This window comes from Bidens hawaiensis, unplaced genomic scaffold, assembly GCF_021521415.1.
Source record: "Bidens hawaiensis isolate Kalapana, Puna unplaced genomic scaffold, B.hawaiensis_p1.1 tig00012472_1, whole genome shotgun sequence".
Lineage (NCBI taxonomy): Eukaryota > Viridiplantae > Streptophyta > Magnoliopsida > Asterales > Asteraceae > Bidens > Bidens hawaiensis.
Genome location: NW_027492020.1, coordinates 181,594 through 203,093, shown reverse-complemented (window position 1 = coordinate 203,093; position 21,500 = coordinate 181,594). Strand labels below are relative to the sequence as shown.

Genomic DNA, 21,500 nt, shown 5'->3' with positions numbered 1-21,500 from the left:
GAGATAAAATTAAAATGACCCATTAATTTTCAATATTCCTAAAATGGATCAAGAGATTTGGACTGGGGCGACGGGATTTAAAAAAATTTAAATCTCGTATGTTCCATCCAAATTTAAAGTGAATTTCGTCTTTCCCAACTAAATTTTATTTAATTTCGTCTTTTAAGTCCAAGTTTTGAAAAAAAAATTTGTGGCTCTAACACTTTTTTTCTCTCTTCTTCAACATCTCTCTATTTTTCTTCTTCTTTATCTTCATCTTCTTCTTTTTATTCATCATCTCAGGCGAGTTCTGGTTTCGACGAGTCAGAAGAGAAAGATTTCGAAGAAAACAGAGTGGCTTCATTGTCAATTTCGTCATCTTCATTAGTGCTACAGAAATCATAGTAATAATTATCGGTCATCGATGAGAAATCTTGGAACTTGACCGTTTTTCGTTGATGGGTTTTCTTTTTCTTGTCGGTGATGAAGAAGAAGAAGATGATGAAAAAAAAGAGGTTGAATGAGAGAAAAAAATGTTAGAGAACAGGACAATTTTTTTTCTCAAAATTTGGACTCGAACGACTAAATTATTTATAATTTGAACCGAAAAGACGAGATTCAATTTAAATTTAGACGGAGCAGACGAGATTGAAATCTTTTTAAATCCTATCGTCCCAATCCAAATCTTTTGGTCCATTTTAAGATTAATATTAAACTAAATTCACATTATTTATAAAAAAATAAAAACGAAAATTACACTTTACTCGAGTAAAAGTTATTGAAGTTGCTTGGTTGACATGCAAACACACAGTCCTTGCAATAACATAGACAATATTTTAACTACAAGTGGAAAAGAAACAATTATTGAACTCGTGACTTAATTAATTTCTTCATTTTCTTGCCTTGGTTTCAAACATTAACTTACTGGATCACGATCCATCTTTCTCCGATTTTAATCATGGGGGATGCAGGTGTTTCGGCCCTCGTGAACGAGGTGGTGAGGAGATTGACTTCAGAAGTTATCAAAGAGTTAGCTCTACTTTGGGGATTCAACGACGACATTTCGACTCTCAAGAACGATTTCAACCAGATCCAAGTTGTTCTTGAAGACGCACAAGAGAAACACATTAAAGAAAAGGATGTAGAGTCATGGCTTCAACGTCTAAAATCTGCATCCTTGAAGGTAGAAAATTTGCTGGATGAGATATCAACACAAGCTATGCTACAACGTCTACACAAATAAGGAGGCATCAAATACAAGGTAAAAGCCTTTTTCTCCTCCAACCAGAATCATATTATGTTCCGTGTCAAGATCGCTCACAAAGTTAAAGCCATAAGAAGAAAACTAGATGATTTAGCATCCAAGAGATTTGTGTTAAATTTGACCCCTGGTGACATAAGTTGTGTAGATGTGGGAATAGAAGGTGAAATGCCGGATAGGGAAACCGGTGCGCTTATACATGATTCCTCACTTATTTTCGGAAGAAATGAAGACATGGAGATGGTAATTGAAAAGATATGCAACAAAGATATAGGGAAACATGACGACGATGAGATTCGGGTGTTTGGTATTTGGGGTATGGGAGGTGCGGGAAAGACTACTCTAGCTCAATTAGTCTATAACCATGAAAGGGTGAAAAAGGACTTTCCGTTAAGATGTTGGGTGTATGTCTCTGAAAAGTTCCAAGTTAAAGAGATAATAAGAAAAATTATTGAGTTCATAGATAAATGCGGGTGTACACTTACCGAGCTAAGTACACTACAAGATGCCCTTCAGCGCAAGTTAATGGGAAATAAATTTTTGATTGTACTAGATGACGTTTGGGTAGAAGAGAATGAAAAGGCCAAGTGGGAGGAGTTAAGTAAAACATTAAGTTGTGGGGCGGAAGGAAGTATTATTGTGATGACAACACGATCTAATACAGCTAGTCGAATGATTGCTAAATTTGGCGAGTTACAACATGAATTGGGATGTTTATCAGAAGACGATTCGTGGTTATTATTCAAGAAGTTTGCGTTTGCACAAGGGAGAGATGGGGATGACATAAGTGAGCTAGAATCTATTGGAAGGGAGATAGTTGCGAAATGTAAAGGATTGCCTTTGGCGTTGAAGACCTTAGGTGGCTTAATGTGGTCAAAAAGAAGTACGAGTGATAGGCAGGCTGTGAAAGACAACAACATATGGGAATTGCAAGAGAATAAGGTCTTGCATGCTTTGAAGTTAAGCTACGATAACTTGGTTCCATATTTAAAGAGATGTTTTGCTTATTGTTGTCTGTTTCCTAAAGGCTATGATATGGAAATGGCTGTAGTGATTCAACTATGGGTGTCAAATGGTTTCATTCCACCCCGAGGAGGAAAAGACTTGTATGCGATCGGGGAAGAAATTTTTAATTGTTTGACTTGGAGGTCTTTCTTCCAAGTAGATAAAGACTTCAAAAACTTCTTCAAAATGCATGATCTAATGCATGACATGGCACGCCATGTGATGAGACATGATTGTTTAGTTATAGAGCCTGCGTGTGAGGAGGTTATAATCCCATGTGAGGTGCTCCATTTGAGCTCGTCGTGCCCAGATGAAAAGTTTAACTTTCCATCCGAGGATTTAGAAAAGTTAACATCATTAAGGTCAGTATTCATGTTCAGGGAATTACCAATATCTTACGTGTGGTACAAGTCCAAACCGCAATATAAATTTAGCCAGATTTTCAACCAAGTATATCTAAGGGGGTTATACTTGGCGGGTAGTGAGTTAAGGGCATTGCCTGAATCGATTTGCAAGCTCAAACATCTGAGATACTTGAATTTATCGCATTCAAGTATAGAAGCTTTACCTGACTCGATTATGTATCTCCAAAACTTGGAAGTGCTGATTTTAAGTTCTTGTAATAGTCTTTGTAAGTTGCCCGAATCAATATGCAAACTCAAACATATGAAATACTTGAATTTAACAGGCTCACGCATAGAAGTTTTACCTGAAGGCCTAAAGCACATGACTAATCTTCAACGTTTGGACATCAATAATTGTCTTTTGCTCTTGTATTTGCCCTGCGGAATCAAAGAACTAACTGGTCTTCGGACGCTTTCACATTTTCCTATTGGTAAGGAGAGTGGGGCTAAAATAAACGAATTGAGGGATCTAAATCTTCTTGAGGGGGAGTTGTGGATATCGGATCTTGAGAATGTTGGAGGTCATAGTGAGGCCAAGAGTGCCAATCTAAAATGCAAAACAAATCTGTCAGTTTTGGAGTTAACTTGGTCACTCGCGTCTACAAGAGAAAATAAACGGGAAATGTTTGCGTATGATGAAGAAGTTCTTGAAGGACTAGAACCAAGTCCGCGTCTCAAGGTATTGAAAATATATAATTACATGGGAAAGACTATTTCTCCAAGTTGGATGCTCAATTTAGATAAGCTGGTTGAAATTATATTTCATGGGTGTACGAATTGTGAGCGTATTCCACCACTTGGGAAATTACCCTATCTTAAGGTCATTGAGTTATGGCGCATGGATTGTTTGAAGCGCTTCCATGAAGACGACACAATCATGTTAGGAGACACCGCCGATATGTTTCTTTCTTTACAAGAATTACGCACGCATAAATGTCCAAATTTGATTTCCTTGCCAAGTAACCTTCCAAAACTCAAGGCTTTAAGATTATACGGGTGCGATGAATTGGTTTCTCTACCGGATCAGATTCAAAGTTTCAAGTACATGAATGAACTTGTGATAGACAAATGTGGATATCTAAGTAAAAGGTGTGAAAAAGCGACGGGTGAAGATTGGTATAAAATTTCTCATATTCCCAACATCTACATTGATTCTATAAGGTAACATTAATCTCTTTCGTTCTTCTAACTAACAGTAGTTAAATTTTCTTAATTTGATATTGCGTTTGGAGAAGCCAATGTACATTGTTCTATTTAAAACCAATGTACATTGGTTTCTCCATAACTTCACTGTTTGTTTCATTATGCCAAATTTACTAGCAAGCAATACTGTTTGTATACGGCTAAGAAAAGTTCATTAATTTTTTTTTATTCTTATTTTGGTACATCATATGAAGGTTTATATGAAGATAAGATTGTCGAATGATGGCTTGTGACTTGTAAACTTGGCACTCTGAAAACAAGTTAAAGGTTGGTGTGTATATCTTATGCATTTGTTTAATTTCTTGTATGATGATTTATTAGATAGTTTTTATCTTATTTTGTTTATTATTGATTTTACGCTCTTCTACCATTTCTCCAAATAGTATTAGATTCTTTGTTTTAACCAAATAGCACAAATAGAATAATGTAGGTGTTCATGTAAATAAATCCAAGTTTTGATGTTTTAGGTTGTATGTCTCTGTTTAAATATCAAAGTGTGGTTCGATATTTGTAAGATAGGGAGATCAGAGATGTGCGATTTTTTACAGCGAATTTCATTTTTGACCTTTTTGCATTTAGGCATGTAAACGAACCGGGTTGGTAAATGAAGTGTCAAAATTGATTTGACCAAAACCGAATCCGATTAGAAAATGATTTTGTGTATAATCTAGCCCTATACAAATTGATATAGGGTCGCTTGAAACTGGTTCATACCCAAATCGGTACCCCAAACCGGATTTTGTTGAAAAAGGTCAATTAAACAAAAAAAAGGTTTTGAAATTCATGTTTTGATTTAATATTTAGAAACTTAAATAATACCAAAAATTTGTAATACATTGAAAAAAATACCACCCGCAACATTTGTAATACTTTTTATTATCTGTCGCTTGATAAGTCGCTATCATGATGTGCTTAATCTTTGCCCGTTGGATCAGAGCTATTACGTAGGGTCGGTCTTTCCGATCGTCAATCCACCTTCCAGCTCATCCTCACATTTCTCGCCTTCGTATTTCATTTCGCCTTCGAATAAGGAAACATCTTGTCTTTCGTTCCAAAGCATCTAAGCAATCCTTCAAGCAAATACACATCTCTACTGATGGAGCAATGAGTTAACATCGCTTTATAAATCTTGAAAACATAAGTATCTAAATCAAGTCATTAAAAAACATCAACATTTTCAGTTCTATAGAAATAGACTATAATATTTATTATGTAAATAAAAACATAGGGGAGCAACTATGCATTCTGTCAAACAAACACTTAACTTTTACTTGTTGGCAAACTACCAAGAACTTCCTGAGCGGATTTTGACGTCTTCGGGAATCCTATCTCCTGTCTTTTGTAAGCGCTTTGAGCACCAAATCATTCGTATTTTCCCACAATGACCATTCTTTTTTAACTGTCAAACACCAAGAATGTATATGATTTGAACGAAAAAACACACTGTGTGAGTAGTAGGTGTGGCGCAACCCTTGTTATTCCATTTACGAGAAGACAAATCAGTTGCCACATTAGATAATGTTGCAATACAACATATGACATTTTACCACATAAAATTGAGAATTACAAAAACAGCTGACCAACTGACCACAAAACACGCTTCCCGCATATATTGAGATTATTTTATGATTGTTAAGAATCCTGAAGCTGAACAGAACCGTAATAAACTACTTCTGCAGGTCCTGTCATGTACACATGCTTATCATCCTCCCTCCATTCTATCTCCAATGGCCCGCCCGGTAAATCAACCGTACAATTCTGTATAACAAAATTTGAATATAAACAAAAATAATTTACAATGCATATACACGAATTCAAAGATTAAATATGCAAAAACTTACTCTCTCAGAACGACCCTCAAGAATTGCAGCAACAACTACTGCACACGCTCCAGTCCCACATGCCAAAGCCGCTCCTATATCCACGATAATACAAATTAAAATAAACTGTCTGTAGCCGAAATTATTATCTATTATACTTATTATTGTTTGGTTGATCATTTATTTTATTTTAAATTAAAATTGTTTGTTAGTCATTATTTTTTCTCTAGTTTGAATATTAGGATAGTTATTGACATTTTATCTTTACTTAGTTTTATCACTATCCTTTTCATTGTAGTGTCTATATATATAGAGATCTGATTTTAAGTTACCGAATACATAGAAAATATTATTCACCAATATTTTGATACATTTGAAGCAGAAAACTAACCAGCACCACGCTCCCAAACACGCATCTTTAGATGTGAGCGAGAGAACACTTGCACAAATTCTGCAAAAGTACAACAAAATACGATAAAGACGATAAATGTTTTAAACCAGACATGATATTCAAATTAATAATAATTTGAATAACTGTTTGTATGCTCCATGGTATTAACTACTTATAAAGGTAAATAAACCTTGCCTGTGTTGGTTCGAGCAGGGAAAAGCGTGTGATGTTCAAATTTAGGACCAATTTCAGCCAAATTCAATTCATCAACCACCAAATTCTGAACAAAACCCACACAACTAATCAAATAAATATTATGTTTCTAACGTTTTTCGTGAACCAAAAACAGATTCATCAAAATGAAGTCATTACCTCGTCTCCTTATCTACCGAACGTGACACAATGAGGATTTCCCATGCTGACACATGTTACGTTCCAGTTTACTCCGTCTACTTCAATTTTTGATTTCACAACAGATTCATCTTTATTTGGTGGTATTTTTGTGGGAACATATGAGGCCATCAATACTGGCTCACCCATGTCAACTTTGACCTGATGTAACAAGTCAACAATGTTGAATGATCCACAAGAATAAAAAATAATGTAACAAAGAGAAATAATTATTTTGCAAAATTACTTTCCCGTCATCCTGTATCTCGGGTATGATCAATCCAGCACCCGTGTGAATCGTAAAACTGCAAATTGCATGTACAAGAAACATTTAGTGATTGTAACAATATATTAGCAAGCAAGAAACATGAAACATAAAAAACACACAAGTAAATAATAACACACCTTTGCTTTCCATTTATGTTATTAAGATCTGAAATAAATTTTGCAAAGCAACGAACTCCATTACCGCACATCTGAGGAATAAATAACATTAACTCACGGGTTGGGGTTTAGTTTAAATAGGTCCGGGTCAGTTTCTGGTGAAACACGTGTCAACTCGCAAATGCACGTGTCTGACAAGATTTTCGGGTCCTTGTAAATTCCCACAAATCCGTCGTTTAACTGCCTATGGCCCGACACTAACGACCAATGTAGATATGCGTAAAATTAATATAAGAAATGATCACCTCAGGCTCGCTACCATCAGAATTGAAAATTCTCATGACATAATCAGTCCCACTCCACCCAGGCATTGCAAATATGACTCCATCTGCTCCAATTCCAAAGTTCCGATCGCATAACTTGATCGCCTGCTCCGGAGTAATTTTCGGCTCCATCGAATCAAGATTATTAACCTATTGCAAAATCAACAGTGTGTAACTACATTAACATTATTAACGGTTTTAGGGGTCTATGGAGATTTATGTAGAATAAAAATCGTCTGCCTGTGCGTCACGCATCACGTCAAAAATAAATGTAGAATAAAATGGACCAACGAGGGATTGTCACGTCAATGTTAAAAAGTTTATGAAGATTTAATACGGGTGCATATGTAAAGCATCAAATTGCAACCTGAAGAGGTAGGTCCCTGCAAAGCCCAGTTGGACCCGCAAGACACACCTTGAAGAGGCACGTCTGCGCATAGACCAGCTGGTTCCGCAGGACCCACCATGCTCAGAGAGAAGACCTTACACGCAGTAAGCCAGCTGTTCCCGCAGGAAAGCCTCCCTTGGTACAGTACCCTGCCTGTTCCCGCAGCTATGGGTACAAGCCAAGAAGGAAGGCTACCCGCACTAACAGTAAGGCTACACGCATAAGGCACTAACTCTTATACTTCAGTAATGTCACCTGAAGAAGGAATGAGCAAGGCGGGAATATTCCCGCCCAAAAGAGCCAGTCCGTACGCTTCTGGAAGATCTTTTGTACTATACCTGCCAAGGTATGGACAAAATAGACAAGATCTGACCAAAGCAGCCCATGAATCAATCACAGGGTGACAGCTCACCGACAATAGTACGAGGAGGAGCACGCTCCAGTACAAAATGTCACTATCAGCCGCTGCCTACCCACCAACTCCCATCGTGGCACGTACATAGCCCGTAGTTGGTGGAAAAGGAATATTATACAGCTGGCCGTACCTGCTTGGAAACCTACCTTCGGCTATAAATACTCCAACATCTTGGAACGGTATCATCATCTCATATTATCTTATCTTCCCTCTAGCTATTTCTCTCAATATACACTTATATTCAGAGCAATCTAGTCTGATTCTCACGTCGGAGGGTGGTCACAAAGAGGAACCCCCCCCCCTTCTCAGTGAAGAGCTCACGGTGTATGTTTTGCAGGTCGAGAAGAATAACCATCTTTGTCGGACCTAACCCTCGTGGGAAACATCTACTTAACCCTAAGATTATCCGTAATCTGCCGGGGTCTTTTAGTGTTTCTTCATTGGCACCATCCGTGCATTAAGCTAGAACTAATTCTTAGTTTTTTCAAACTTCTGGAAAGATGGTTAAGGTTACTCCGATGACAAGGCCACCGAGTGACCAAGAAACCCCGGTAACCACAACCCCAGCTACTGGGGGGAATACCGGTGAATACACGGTTTTTACGAACACTACCCCAGCTACCCAAGTCGGGGCAAGTGCAGTAAACAATCCTCCCCTGGGATTCATTGATACCCAGGTGGAGAAGCAACAAACGAGGCTTCCCCGCCAAACACTAGATCAAGTTAAAGCTTGGGCGGAAGCACGTCAGAAAGAATTCCAAGCTGAGTTGGATGAACGTTTACGTTCACTCCAACAGGCCAACGACGAATTCGGAAGCACTCGACAACAGCTCAACATGAGCAATGATTGCGAGTATTCGGATGACGATTGGGAAGAATCTGACAGTTACGCAAACCCTCGTCATAAGGTGAAAGGGAAGCGTAAAGAAGTAGACTTCCGCTCGAAAATAAATTTTGGAGAAACTTTCAAGCCAAAGAGCGCAGGGGGAACCCACGTGACTTCTCCAAAACTTTCAGACCAATTGTTGCAAATGCGGGAACGTCCAAGTTTGCAAGAGACATTGCAGAAGCAATTGCTCCAAAGAGTGCCAAACAGGTGTCCAACATAGGCACTTACGATGGCGTATCCGACCCAGACGATCACTTGAACAGGTTCATAGCGGGGGCAACCGTCAGTAATTGGACGGAACCCACGTGGTGTTACATGTTCCAAATGACGCTCGTCGGGGCAGCCAGAGCGTGGTTTGATCGTCTACCGGTCCACCACATCTATGATTGGGCAGACTTCCAGCACAAGTTCAGCCAGCACTTCAGTCAACAAAGAAAATATACTGAAGAGCAGTGGACGATCCTCAACTGCGTCAGAGAGGAAGACGAATCTTTGCTAGACTTCATCACTCGCTTCAACTCAAAGAAGCTAAGTCTGCCATCAGTGAAGATCTTGTTCGCGCCGCTTTCATCCAGGGCGCTGAGTACCCAGAGCTTATCCGCATGTTGACGGGTAAAGATGGCATGCCATCCACGTGGGATGCCATCATGACGGCAGCTAAACGCTTTGCCGAGACAGAGAAGCAACTGGGTAGAAATCTTCCCCAGAGCACAAATCTCTACACGCAGAGGACCAGAGAAAATAACGTGCGTACCGCCCGACAAAATAAGAAGAGGAAGCTTGGTATTTGGCAGTCAAGGATAAACTTTGACACCTCATCCAGCTCTCGCCCTCTCTTAGGCAGAAGGGACAACACGCACTCATCAAACAGGAATCCCAGATGGATGCCACTCACCAAAAGCGTCACCGAGATATTTGCCACCGAGAAACTCCCATGGCCAAAGGCTCCAATAATCCGACAGCGTCATAACGCTGATCAGAGCAAATCCTGTGACTTCCACGGGACAAAAGGCCACACCACAGAGGAGTGTACGTCTTTGAAGGATATTGTCGAAACATTCGTCAAAGATGGAAAACTTACCCACCTCGTGGCGTCAATCAAGAACGGAGGGAGAAATAACAATCGGTATAAAGGCAACGGACGAAAGCCCGTCGACATCAGCATCCACATGGTTCATGGCAACGTCAGAGGAAGAAAACGACGAACGACAGAGCCAAGTGCGTGGAAGGAAGCTGAAGTGCGCTTCCCGCGTGTGCCAGGAGGGCCCAACAAAGAAGGCCCCATAGTAATCAAAAGCCAGCTGGGGCACTACATCACCTCCCGCACTCTTGCTGATAACGGCGCTTCGTCAACGGACATGTATAGGCAGTTCTTCGACAAGCTAGACGACGAAGACAAAGAACGTCTGGAAACGGTCTACGCCTCAATGGAAGGGTTCGATGGCAGCACAAACACCCCCTTGGGTATCCTATCTTTCCCCGTCCCTCTCACGGACGGGAAGTACTCCCGCACAGAAGACGTGGAATTCGTCGTAATGAGGAAGCCACACCACACATACGACATCCTCTTCGGGAGAGATGGGATGGCAAGATTTAATGCCGTGGTGTCTTCAGTCCATGGCATGATGGGGTGGCCAACAGCTGAGGGTGTCTCGATGATCACGGGTATTCCCCAGGTATGCATCGCATCTGTCTCATCTAAACCCAAACCAAAGATGGCTAAACCAACAATTACCGAGCCAGAAGAATGGGCCTTTAACGGCAAATACCCTGACCAGGCCGTTACCATTGGCCCAACAATCACTAATCCCACACGCACCTTACTCAAACGCTTATTGCAAAAAAATGCCGACATCTTCGCGTAGACACCAGCTGACATGACTGGTGTACCCCGAAGTAAGGCGGAGCATAAGCTCAAATGTGACCCGGCTTTTACGCCGGTCATATAAAAGCGTCGCGTGATGGGTGCGGAGCAGGCTAACGCGTGTAGAACCCAAGTCAAGGAACTCCTTGACGCAGGTATCGTACGCGTTAGTAAATATCAAACATGGGTTGCAAATCCCGTCATGGTACCAAAATCTAACAAACAATGGCGCATGTGCATAGATTTCAAAGACCTGAACAAAGCATGCCCCAAAGATTGTTACCCGTTACCCGAAATTGACCTGAATGTAGATTCGTTAGCACCGTTTCGCCTTAAATGCTTCCTTGATGCGTATAAAGGGTACCATCAAATCCATATGGCCGTTGACGATCAGGACAAAACCGCATTTCGGACGCCCGATGACACATTTTGTTATCAAATGATGCCATTCGGACTTAAGAATGCCGGGTCCACATACCAACGCCTGATGGACAAAGAGTTCCATGCCCAAATCGGGAGGATCTTGGAAGTTTACATGGATGACTTGGTCATCATAAGCCTTGAGCCAGAAGCGATGTTGAAAGACATCGAAGAAACTTTCAACACGCTCAGACGGATAAACATGAAGCTCAACCCGAGCAAGTGTTCTTTTGGGATGGAAGAAGGGAAGTTCTTAGGAGTCATCGTTACCAAATATGGCTTCATAGCGAACCCTGAAAAGGTCGAAGCCATTATCAAAATGGAATCACCTACTACCATCAAACAAGCTCAGACACTGAATGGACGACTAGTCGCACTTAACCGCTTTTTGGTAAACCATGCGGATAGGTCGTTCCCATTCGTGTCAACATTGAGAAATTGCTTAAAGAAAACGCACTTCCGCTGGACACCAGAAGCAGAAGCAGCTTTTCAAGAGATCCGGTCACGCTTGATTGAACTCCCAACACTCACAGCACCAGAAGTGGGGGAGGAATTAATTCTTTACCTCTCCGCCACAGACAGAGCAACCGGGGCAGTCCTACTAGTAGAACGAAAAGGCATCCAGATGCCCATCTACTATGTTAGCCGCGTCTTAACAGATGTAGAAACCCGGTACTCTACCCTGGAAAAATTAGTCTTAGCGCTTGTACAGGCTTCACGTAGGCTAAGACGGTATTTCCAAGGCCACCCAATCACCATTCTCACCAACTTCAAACTTGCAAACGTTCTAGGCAAACCCGAGTTGTCAGGGCGCCTAGACAAATGGGCAATTGAATTGGGAGAATACGCGATAAAGTACAAGCCAAGACCAGCCATAAAAGGCCAGGTCTTGGCCGACTTTATTGCAGAAGTCCCCGCTTCGCGGGAAAAAGAGTGCCAGGAAGAGGCTCAACCCTCTCCAGCACAAGACATTGATGATGTCTGGCGACTCTATACTGATGGAGCAGCTAATAACGAGGGTTCAGGCGCAGGGTTGAAACTAACTAACCCAGCAGGCCAAGAATACACTTACGCTATTCGGCTGGATTTCCCAAGTACGAATAATGAAGCGGAGTATGAAGCATTCTTGGCCGGATTAAGAATTACGCGTAAAATGGGGGTGAAAAACTTGGAAGCCCACTTGGATTCCATGATAGTAGCCAACCAGATAAACGGGACGTACACGGCCGTGAATGACACAATGGCCCTGTACCTCGCACAAGCAAAAACCCTTATGCGCGATTTTAACGATTGCAAAGTTATGCACATCAGGCGAAGCGAAAACAAATCTGCGAATGCGTTAAGCAAGCTTGCATCATTAGCCTTCACCCACTTGGGAAAGGACGTCCGCGTTGAACTTCTTGGAGCACCATCAGTCCCGCACAAGGAAATTTGTGTCATCCAAACCGGCATGGAAACATGGATGACACCAATCATAAATGACCTTGCAGTGGGTATACTACCAGAGTCGAAGACACATGCAAGAAAGATACGCTGTAAATCACTGAACTATCAACTTGTTGATGACATACTTTACAGGCGTAACTTTCTGGGCCCACTCCTCAGATGCGTGGACGACCAAGATACCGACTACCTCCTAAGGGAAGTACACGAAGGCATCTGTGGAGTACACGCAGGTCCACGCGCAGTTGTAGCTAAGCTAAACAACGCGGGATACTTTTGGCCGGGGATGCACACGGATGCGCTGGCCTGCATCAGAAAATGTAGATCCTGCCAGCTTTACGCACCTAACACGCATCTCCCGAAGAACGAACTTGTTCCAGTCACATCTTCATGGCCATTCCAGAAGTGGGCCATCGATGTGACAGGCCCATTTCCCATAGCAGCAGGGAACGTTCAGTTCCTAGTGGTAGCCATCGACTACTTCACCAAGTGGAAAGAAGCAAAACCCTTAGCCCAAACAACCGCAAAACATATAAAAAAATTTATTTGGGAATTTATTATTTGTCGTTTTGGACTTCCACAGAATTTGGTGAACGATAACGGCACCAACTTTGCTGACCAGAAGCTACAAAAGTGGCTGAAAGAGCTTCAAATCACCCACACCTTTACCTCAGTGGCACACCCGCAGGGTAATGGTGAGGTGGAAAGAGCAAACAAGAGCATCGTCGACGGTATAAAGAAAAGATTCTTGGAGCATAGATCCGGCTGGGTGGACGAAGTTCCACATGTCCTTTGGGCAAACAGAACATTGAAAAAAGCAAGCACGGGCGAAACTCCGTTCAGCCTAACCTATGGCACTGAAGCCATGGTTCCAGTCGAGATTGGTCTACCCTCACCAAGAGTCATAACTCAACTAGAAGACAATGATGCGGAAAGACGGTTAGACCTTATGCTAACCGAAGAACGCAGAGACTTAGCCGCAGCGCGTGAAGAGAACTACATGCGACAAATGCAAAAGTACTACAACACGTGGGTAAAACTCTGCAACTTCAATGTCGGAGACTACATACTGCGTAACAACGAGGCTTCGAACCAAGAACGCCCAGGAAAGCTGGCCCCGGTCTGGGAAGGGCCATACATCATTAAAGAAGTTTTGGGAAAGGGCGCATATCGGCTCGAAAGGCTCGATGGCACCCCCATCCCAAGAACATAGAATGGAGCTCAATTACGCAGATGTTACATGTAGATCAATTCCAAACTTGTAAAGAAAAGGCCTAGAGCCACTTCTAATGGAAATGATTCTCCTTTATCACATTGTGTTGATAGCCTTACCTTTATACTTATGAACTGACCACACTGATATGCCGGTATTCACCGCATAAATAAGTGTGGGAGGAAGTAAGTCGTTGCGTGTGGAAAGCGGCACAACCCGCATAAACACAAAAACAGTAAATATTTTTAAGGGGAAGATGAGGAAAACCTTCACGCAAGTCAGATATAGGCGAAGTTTGGTCATCCTACTAAGTGAAAGTGACGGTTCTACCCGCACAATCATGATAGAGGAAACATAACATTAACCTATTATCCGACACGCGTCGAAAAGTCAACTTATTCAAAACACTTAGAAAATTGCTAAGTTAAACTAAAATATGCATGAGCAAAACATATAATTTTTACAAGGCAAGGCGTTAACAAAATATTTATATTCACAATAAAAATTCAAACATTACAAGAATGGCTAGGTATCTAGCCGCCTACAAAAATACAAATCTATCCTAATGGTTGGAAGGGATCTCAAGGTTCAAGCTTCAGGACCACTCCCTCCAAACCCACTCGAACCCGCACCATCAGTTGTCTGCGGCGGTTCGAGGAAAGCCTTGAGAACAGCTAACCCGTCATCAGCAGCTGCAATTTCGTTCACCTTCTCCACAACCGGATGCGGGAAGGCAGCATACTGGTTCACAGCTTGGTCGTAGGCAGCTTCAGTGTCTACATCGTGTAAAGGAAAGTTGGAAGGCGGGATGCCCTTCTCTGCAAATCCTAGACCAAGCAGGAAACCAGCTTTCTCCCTGTCCTCATGAGAAGCGTTGAGGGCTGCACTCATGGCATCGTCATAAGATGTGTTCGCGAAAATCCGATGCACAACCTACAAAAAAAAAAGTATATATGAACTTTTCTAAGTATAAAGAAAAGCGTAAAGAAATTATGGAGCTACGCGTACCTGCGGCAACGCTTCTCGTAGAAGCCATTCCTTAGTGATCAGAGCTTCTTGGAGGGTTGCTTGAGCTTGATCGCGGGCGCGTTCGGCTTCATTCTTGTTGAGGTTGGCAAGCAACACATCCTTAGCAGCTGCCTCTTCAACGCCCTTGAGCTTGCGCTCAGTGCGATCAAGCATACACTTCTGATCCAGGAGCTCTTGGAGCTTCTTGGCATCTTCTAAAGCCAAAGCATCATGAGCCTGCTGAAGCTTCTCTAGTTTGGCTTTGAGCTCTTCGTTCTCAATGCGCAGAGGCTCAGCAACGGCTTCAGCTTTGGTGGCCCTCTCGGTCGCATTACGCGCGGTTTCCTTGGCCAACCTAAGTTGTTCGTTAACAGCTTGGGTAGCCTTGGAACGGGCCTCATGCATGGCCTGAATCTCGACCTCGAGGTCCTTGAAGGCCTTCTCCTTCTCTGCAGCGGTGGCAGCGAGCCTCTTGTTCTCCTCCCGCAATTCTCGCGCCTGAGCCACTTCCAGGCTACGCGCCGTCTTTAACTTGTCGTTTTCACGACAAAGTAGCTCGACGCGCGGCTGCATCCGGGCAAGGAGGATTCGGAGCTCATTGGACAGCCTACCCTCCTGGTAGCTGGCCATTGCCTCCCCCAACGCACCGCTTGGAGCGGCATGGCGCGCCCAGTCGACGCAGTCCGCAGCTGTTCGGAGGGTCATTCCCCGGCGGATATTCCACCGTGGAGCGTACACCTCATTGGAATCCGAAACTGCAAAAACAAAAAACAGTTAGGAAAAAAATGACAAAAATGGGTAATAGGCCAAAACAACCCCACGCACCTGTAGGGTCGGTAACAGGCCGGTAGCCGCCAAACCCATCACCCGAACCTAGAGGATATCCATCCAAAAGGTCAAGGAGATGGGAAGGAGGCAAAGATTGGACCCCCTCATCAACAGAGGTAAGTTCAGGGGTCCCAACCCCAAACATACCTGAAGAAACCGGCCATGGGCGAAGTAGTCGCTGACACCGGAGGGGGCATGGTAGAAGCCACCGTGGTAGTGAACATCGGTGGTGAACTCATTGGAGATGAACTCACAACCGTGGTCGCCGCTGCAGACGAGCCCGCGAAAAAAGTCACCGCCGGCCCAGTGAAGGATGCGGTGAAGATGGCACTGACGGCCGGCGGAGATGAAGTCATAACTGGAACAGTTGCCTAAACAGTATGGGCAACTGAACCAACACCGAAAACAGGCGCAACCGCCTGGGTCATCGCCTCGGATAGGTTGACCAAACCTATCGTCGTGGGTCCTGAACTGCTTCCTCCCGCACCGCTCTGAAAAGCAGATACGTCCACTCCTGCATAAAGAACAAAATATTAAAAACAATGGAGAAAAGAAATGCGGGAAAGGTAAAAAATTATACTTACGGGTTTTCTTAATCTTGAAAGACCTGACGGACGGAGACGAACCCGATGGAACTGGCCTCTTCACGCCAGTCACCGTCGCAACGCTTGGTTGCTCGGAGGTGACAGCCGTCTCAACCTCCGAGACAATGGTCTCGCCACCACAAAGGTCCCCCGCCGCCTCCTCACTCTCAGTCTCGGAATCAGACTGATTCCCCAACGTCGACGACGGAAGCAACCTTCGCCTTGCCCTTCCCGCCAGCAGCCTTCTTCTTCCTTGCAAAGAAGGCCCATCTGTGGATTCCTCATCAGAAGATGACAAAATCAGAGGAATTCCGGTAGAAGTTTGAGCATGAAGAAGACGAGGGTTGAAGAACTTATTACCTGACCGAGTGGCGCTTAGGATCTCATGACCTGCCGGATAGACTTCTACGAACCTATCCGCAGTTTGCTCCAAGATGGGCAACTCGTTCTCGTCAAGATCACGAGTACCCAACCGTGCGGGACTACCAGTCTCCCGCGGATACAGGAGCGATTGTAAGTCGTTCCCCTCTGAAATAAGAAAAGATAACAGTTAGTTGAAAAACCCTAAATCAACACAAAAAATGGAGCATACCGTAAGGAATAGAGCTCAAACCGTATTCAAGGACGATGGGTATTTGCGGCGTCCCAGACCCGGCATCCTTCCACACGCGGCTCATCCCGAGCATCACCATCTCAAACTCCGCGAAGCGATAAACCGGAGTCTGGATCTGGGAGATCTTGGCGAACCATTCCGCCTCCTGGTAATTGGAGGCGTGAAGGTTAGGAAGCGCCCTCCCGTTCTTGAACGTCATCGCGATGGGGACGACGCGAGCGGAGATGAAGAAAAAATCCCGCTTCCAAGACCGAAGACTGCGCTCGGTAGCGCAGATCTTCAACCCCTTGATCCGAGTGACCAGGGTATACCAACCCTGGATGCACCTCCAGGAGTAGAAGGTCATCAGGCGGTCGACGCGGGGCTCGATGCCCAGAATATGGCACACCCATTCAAAATGACGAACCTTAGCAATCGCCATTGGGTGCACCTCCGTCAAGTGTACACCTTGTTTCTCCAAAACACGGTATACGAACTTCGTTAATGGGAATCGGAGATTCCCATATATAAAGAACGAGGCGTAAACCCCTATCTTACCCTTAGGGGCATCGTACACCGTCTGTTGGGCTCCGGAAACTCAGGCTCATAAGGCTCGAGCATGAACTTCTTGACGATATAGTGGTATAAATCGACAGAAAGAGTACACTGGCACTCGCCAGCAGTACTCTTATCGTCCTTATCGGACATAGACGTCGGGTTCTCGAGGTAAACGTCAGACTCCTCGACGTTAACCTCAGGATCGTGAGTGGAAGAAGACATTTTTAAGAAAAAAGAAAGCGGTTTCAGAAGACTCCTCGACAGTAACCTCGGGATCATGTGTAGAAGACGACATTTTTTAGATGATAAAAAGAGCGATTTCAGGAGAATGCTCGACAGAAAAGTTAGAGTATTCGCCAGAAATCGCTTAGAAGAAGAAGAGTGAAGTGAAAGTATGGAATGAGATGCACCCTCTCCCCCCTTATATACTCATCGCAATGAATGCGATGAATTTAATGCGAAGGAGAGAGAGAGAGCGCAGGTGCAATGAAACGGCGACACGTGGATAAAGCAAGCTGGCAACAGGTGTCAGGATGGCGCGTGAAATGAAACTCGCGCCCACGCGCCTGAAAAAACGTCCTGATTGACCACATACTGTCACGTCGTCATAACTTCCTGCACGTCCTGAAACCGTCAGAAGACGCCAACGTCCCTTCAGCCGTTTGGACTGTCCTTATCCTTTCACCAACTCTTCGAATTTCAGAAAGATTCAAAAAGATTCAAAAATAAGAGGGAATATACCCCCTTACCTTGGAAAACAAGAAACCATAAGACAAGTGCGGGTACAGTGTCAAGGCGAAACCCTTCACATACTTAGCACTTGCAGGGAATTGAAGCCAAGATACCTTGGAAAACAAGGAACCATAAGACAAGTGCGGGTACAGTGTCAAGGCGAAACCCTTCACATACTCAGCACTTGCAGGGAATTGAACCCAAGAAGGATCTTATGGGCCATGCTTGCGGAAAGAGAAATAACACCTCCGCATGGCGGGAACGTTGAGAACTAGATTGAAGCTTCAAGGTGGAATTGGTGGTTTAACATAACTTATCACTATGCCCAAAACTACCAAAACCTCGTGAAGAATCTATACAAGTGAAACTCAACGCTCCCGACTTGAGAAGAGGTTACACACCTACCCGCATCATACCCAAAGATCAGGCAGAAAAGTCAGGAATTTCTGCAAGTGACATTAGGAAAACTGCAGGAAGAATCCCCACGGAAAACCTTAAAAAACAAAAACCCCTCTTTAAAACCCCTTGCTTAAAGTCCAAAAGTTCACCTCACTTATTAACAATTCATGAGAAGAACAATGGACTGGGGGGACTTGAAGAGGTAGGTCCCCGCAAATCCCAGTTGGACCCGCAAGACACACCTTGAAGAGGTACGTCTGCGCATAGACCAGCTGGTTTCGCAGGACCCACCATGCTCAGAGAGAAGACCTTACACGCAGTAAGCCAGCTGTTCCCGCAGAAAAGCCTCCCTTGGTACAGTACCCTGCCTGTTCCCGCAACTATGGGTACAAGCCAAGAAGGAAGGCTACCCGCACTAACAGTAAGGCTACACACATAAGGCACTAACTCTTATACTTCAGTAATGTCACCTGAAGAAGGAATGAGCAAGGCGGGAATATTCCCGCCCAAAAGAGCCAGTCCGTACGCTTCTGGAAGATCGTTTGTACTATACCTGCCAAGGTATAGACAAAATAGACAAGATCTGACCAAAGCAGCCCATGAATCAATCACAGGGTGACAGCTCACCGACAATAGTACGAGGAGGAGCACGCTCCAGTACAAAATGTCACTATCAGCCGCTGCCTACCCACCAACTCCCATCGTGGCACGTACATAGCCCGTAGTTGGTGGAAAAGGAATATTATACAGCTGGCCGTACCTGCTTGGAAACCTACCTTCGGCTATAAATACTCCAACACCTTGGAACGATATCATCATCTCATATTATCTTATCTTCCCTCTAGCTATTTCTCTCAATATACACTTATATTCAGAGCAATCTAGTCTGATTCTCACGCCGGAGGGTGGTCACAAGGAGGAACCCCCCCCCCCCCTTCTCAGTGACGAGCTCACGGTGTCTGTTTTGCAGGTCGACAAGAATAACCATCTTTGCCGGACCTAACCCTCGTGGGAAACATCTACTTAACCCTAAGATTAGCCGTAATCTGCCGGGGTCTTTTAGTGTTTCTTCACAACCAAATCAACACACACAACATTTCATGGTCCCCACTTTTGTCTTTCTTCATTAGGGTCCGTGAAACCGATTTGGTATGGAGAATTGCTTTGGAGATTACTTAAAGATAACCGATTTATATTATAACCAGAAAAATATTGCTCAAAAACTGAATACAATATCTTTGATTGTGATGGTGGTGATTGTTGTGATATCTAACACTAACTTTGTAGAACCCAACTTGGTCACCACGCATAAATTATGTCTCAACCACTCAACTTGACCAGCACAGTCAACTTGCCCACCAGGGAAATGGAAGAAAGTTTATAATGCCCCCCTTAGACTTTGACGAGCTTGTTAAAACCTCTTGAGACAGTTCACCGACTTGTGACTCGGAAAAAAATTATATCCAATAGGGCAACACGAACGGTACCAAAGAACCCGACTGAATTACCCAAGCCCCCCCCCCAATGGCCCCAAGTACTATTATGGTGTAAAAATCATGACCGACTCCGGTATATGAGAAATTTTGAAATTTCCAACTGATGTGAGAAAATTTTGTGGGTCCGTGATGGTTGCCAAAGTCGCTATGCGGCCGAATGGGGAGTTGGGTGTACTCGGACTTGGTAATATAAAGAAAATTAATTTTTGGATATTATATATATGTCAAATATCATAAGTTTACTACTACTTATAAAAAAAACAGGCGAATATTAATATAAACAAGAGAAATACATTTTTAAATAATTATATATTTTAAAAATTGCTAATCACTAATTAAAAAAAATATCAAAAATGATATTTGTTATTTAATATTATAGATATACGAATTATGTTTTATTTTTTTTAAGTCAAGATGGGCATAAGTTTACCTAATATATGCGATACTGGCTGATGTTGACCACCTTATATCGATTCTTAATAACTAGGCTGAGTTAAAGAAACTCGTCTCAGCGACATACCTTTAATGAGTACTCGGCCTTGTAAACCTATTTTTTTAGAGCCGTCGCCACTTAAAATAGTTTTATGAACGTAACATTATTATTAATAACTGAAAAGATGAATCAAAGTAAGTAACTAACCATGATGAAATCGTTACCAAGACCATGATACTTAACGAAATGAAGAACTCCAGATTCTCTTCGATCAAGGAATGATATATTATTCTGGGTGGATACAGATAATTGAGTTCGTAGGAGACAAGTGGTTGTTAATGTGGTGCTGGTGGTGGTGTTTGACCGGAGGGTGATAATAGATGATGATTTAAACGATGGAGATGTGATGGAAAGTGATCGGAGACATGAGGTTGTTGATGCGGTGGCGATGGACATCATGGTGACGGTGATCAGATCGAACACGTTGACTGTTTTTTACACCTATTCCTATATTCATAAATATTCTCGGATGATCGATTACACATTTATTTATTTTTTAATAATTGCATGTGAATCATGGTTCAACTAAACTAAACTAAATAAAGAAAAACACGGGGTAGGTATACCGATGAGCAAATTGTTATGGAATCATGCACTGGTATCGAATCGGTCTATCGGATATCATCGGCACTAATTTGGCACTAATTTTTTGAGGTTTCATGATTAAGACCGGTATTTTACTGAACTTTTGTATTAGCTACCGGCATCGTATCGTATCAAGTATTTTTTATATCGCTATTCATTTTCGGGGGTTTTTGGTATTATTATTTCAATACAAGTGCCAAGCTTATTTGTCCATAACAGGTAATGTTGATCTTTTATAATAATTTTTGGTTTCCATTGTCAATATAAACATAGATATTACATCAATTTAATGGTAGCTAACTTTTGTATTAGCTACCATTAAATTTTTGCTTAACTAGTCTATTTATTTTAACTTCTACTTTGTTTGTATTAATTCTTTTATTTATTAGTTTTCTAATGGAAGCTATGTAAATGTTTTTTTTTTCTGAAGTCA

General features: G+C 42.8%; 2 pseudogenes across 1 annotated transcript; one reads left to right on the top strand and one right to left on the bottom strand.

Moving 5' to 3' along the window:
* The first annotated feature begins 937 nt into the window (after window positions 1–937).
* LOC143541131 (disease resistance protein RGA2-like) lies at window positions 938–3,814 on the top strand (annotated as a pseudogene).
* Window positions 3,815–5,319: 1,505 nt separating this feature from the next.
* Window positions 5,320–20,921, bottom strand: LOC143541157 (diaminopimelate epimerase, chloroplastic-like; annotated as a pseudogene). Its single transcript, XR_013136711.1, has 9 exons — window positions 20,630–20,921; window positions 7,143–7,310; window positions 6,859–6,929; window positions 6,701–6,758; window positions 6,436–6,615; window positions 6,259–6,343; window positions 6,064–6,123; window positions 5,694–5,767; window positions 5,320–5,610 (listed from the first exon to the last, which is right to left on the bottom strand). The product of XR_013136711.1 is annotated as a diaminopimelate epimerase, chloroplastic-like (transcript).
* Between the last annotated feature and the right edge of the window lie 579 nt (window positions 20,922–21,500).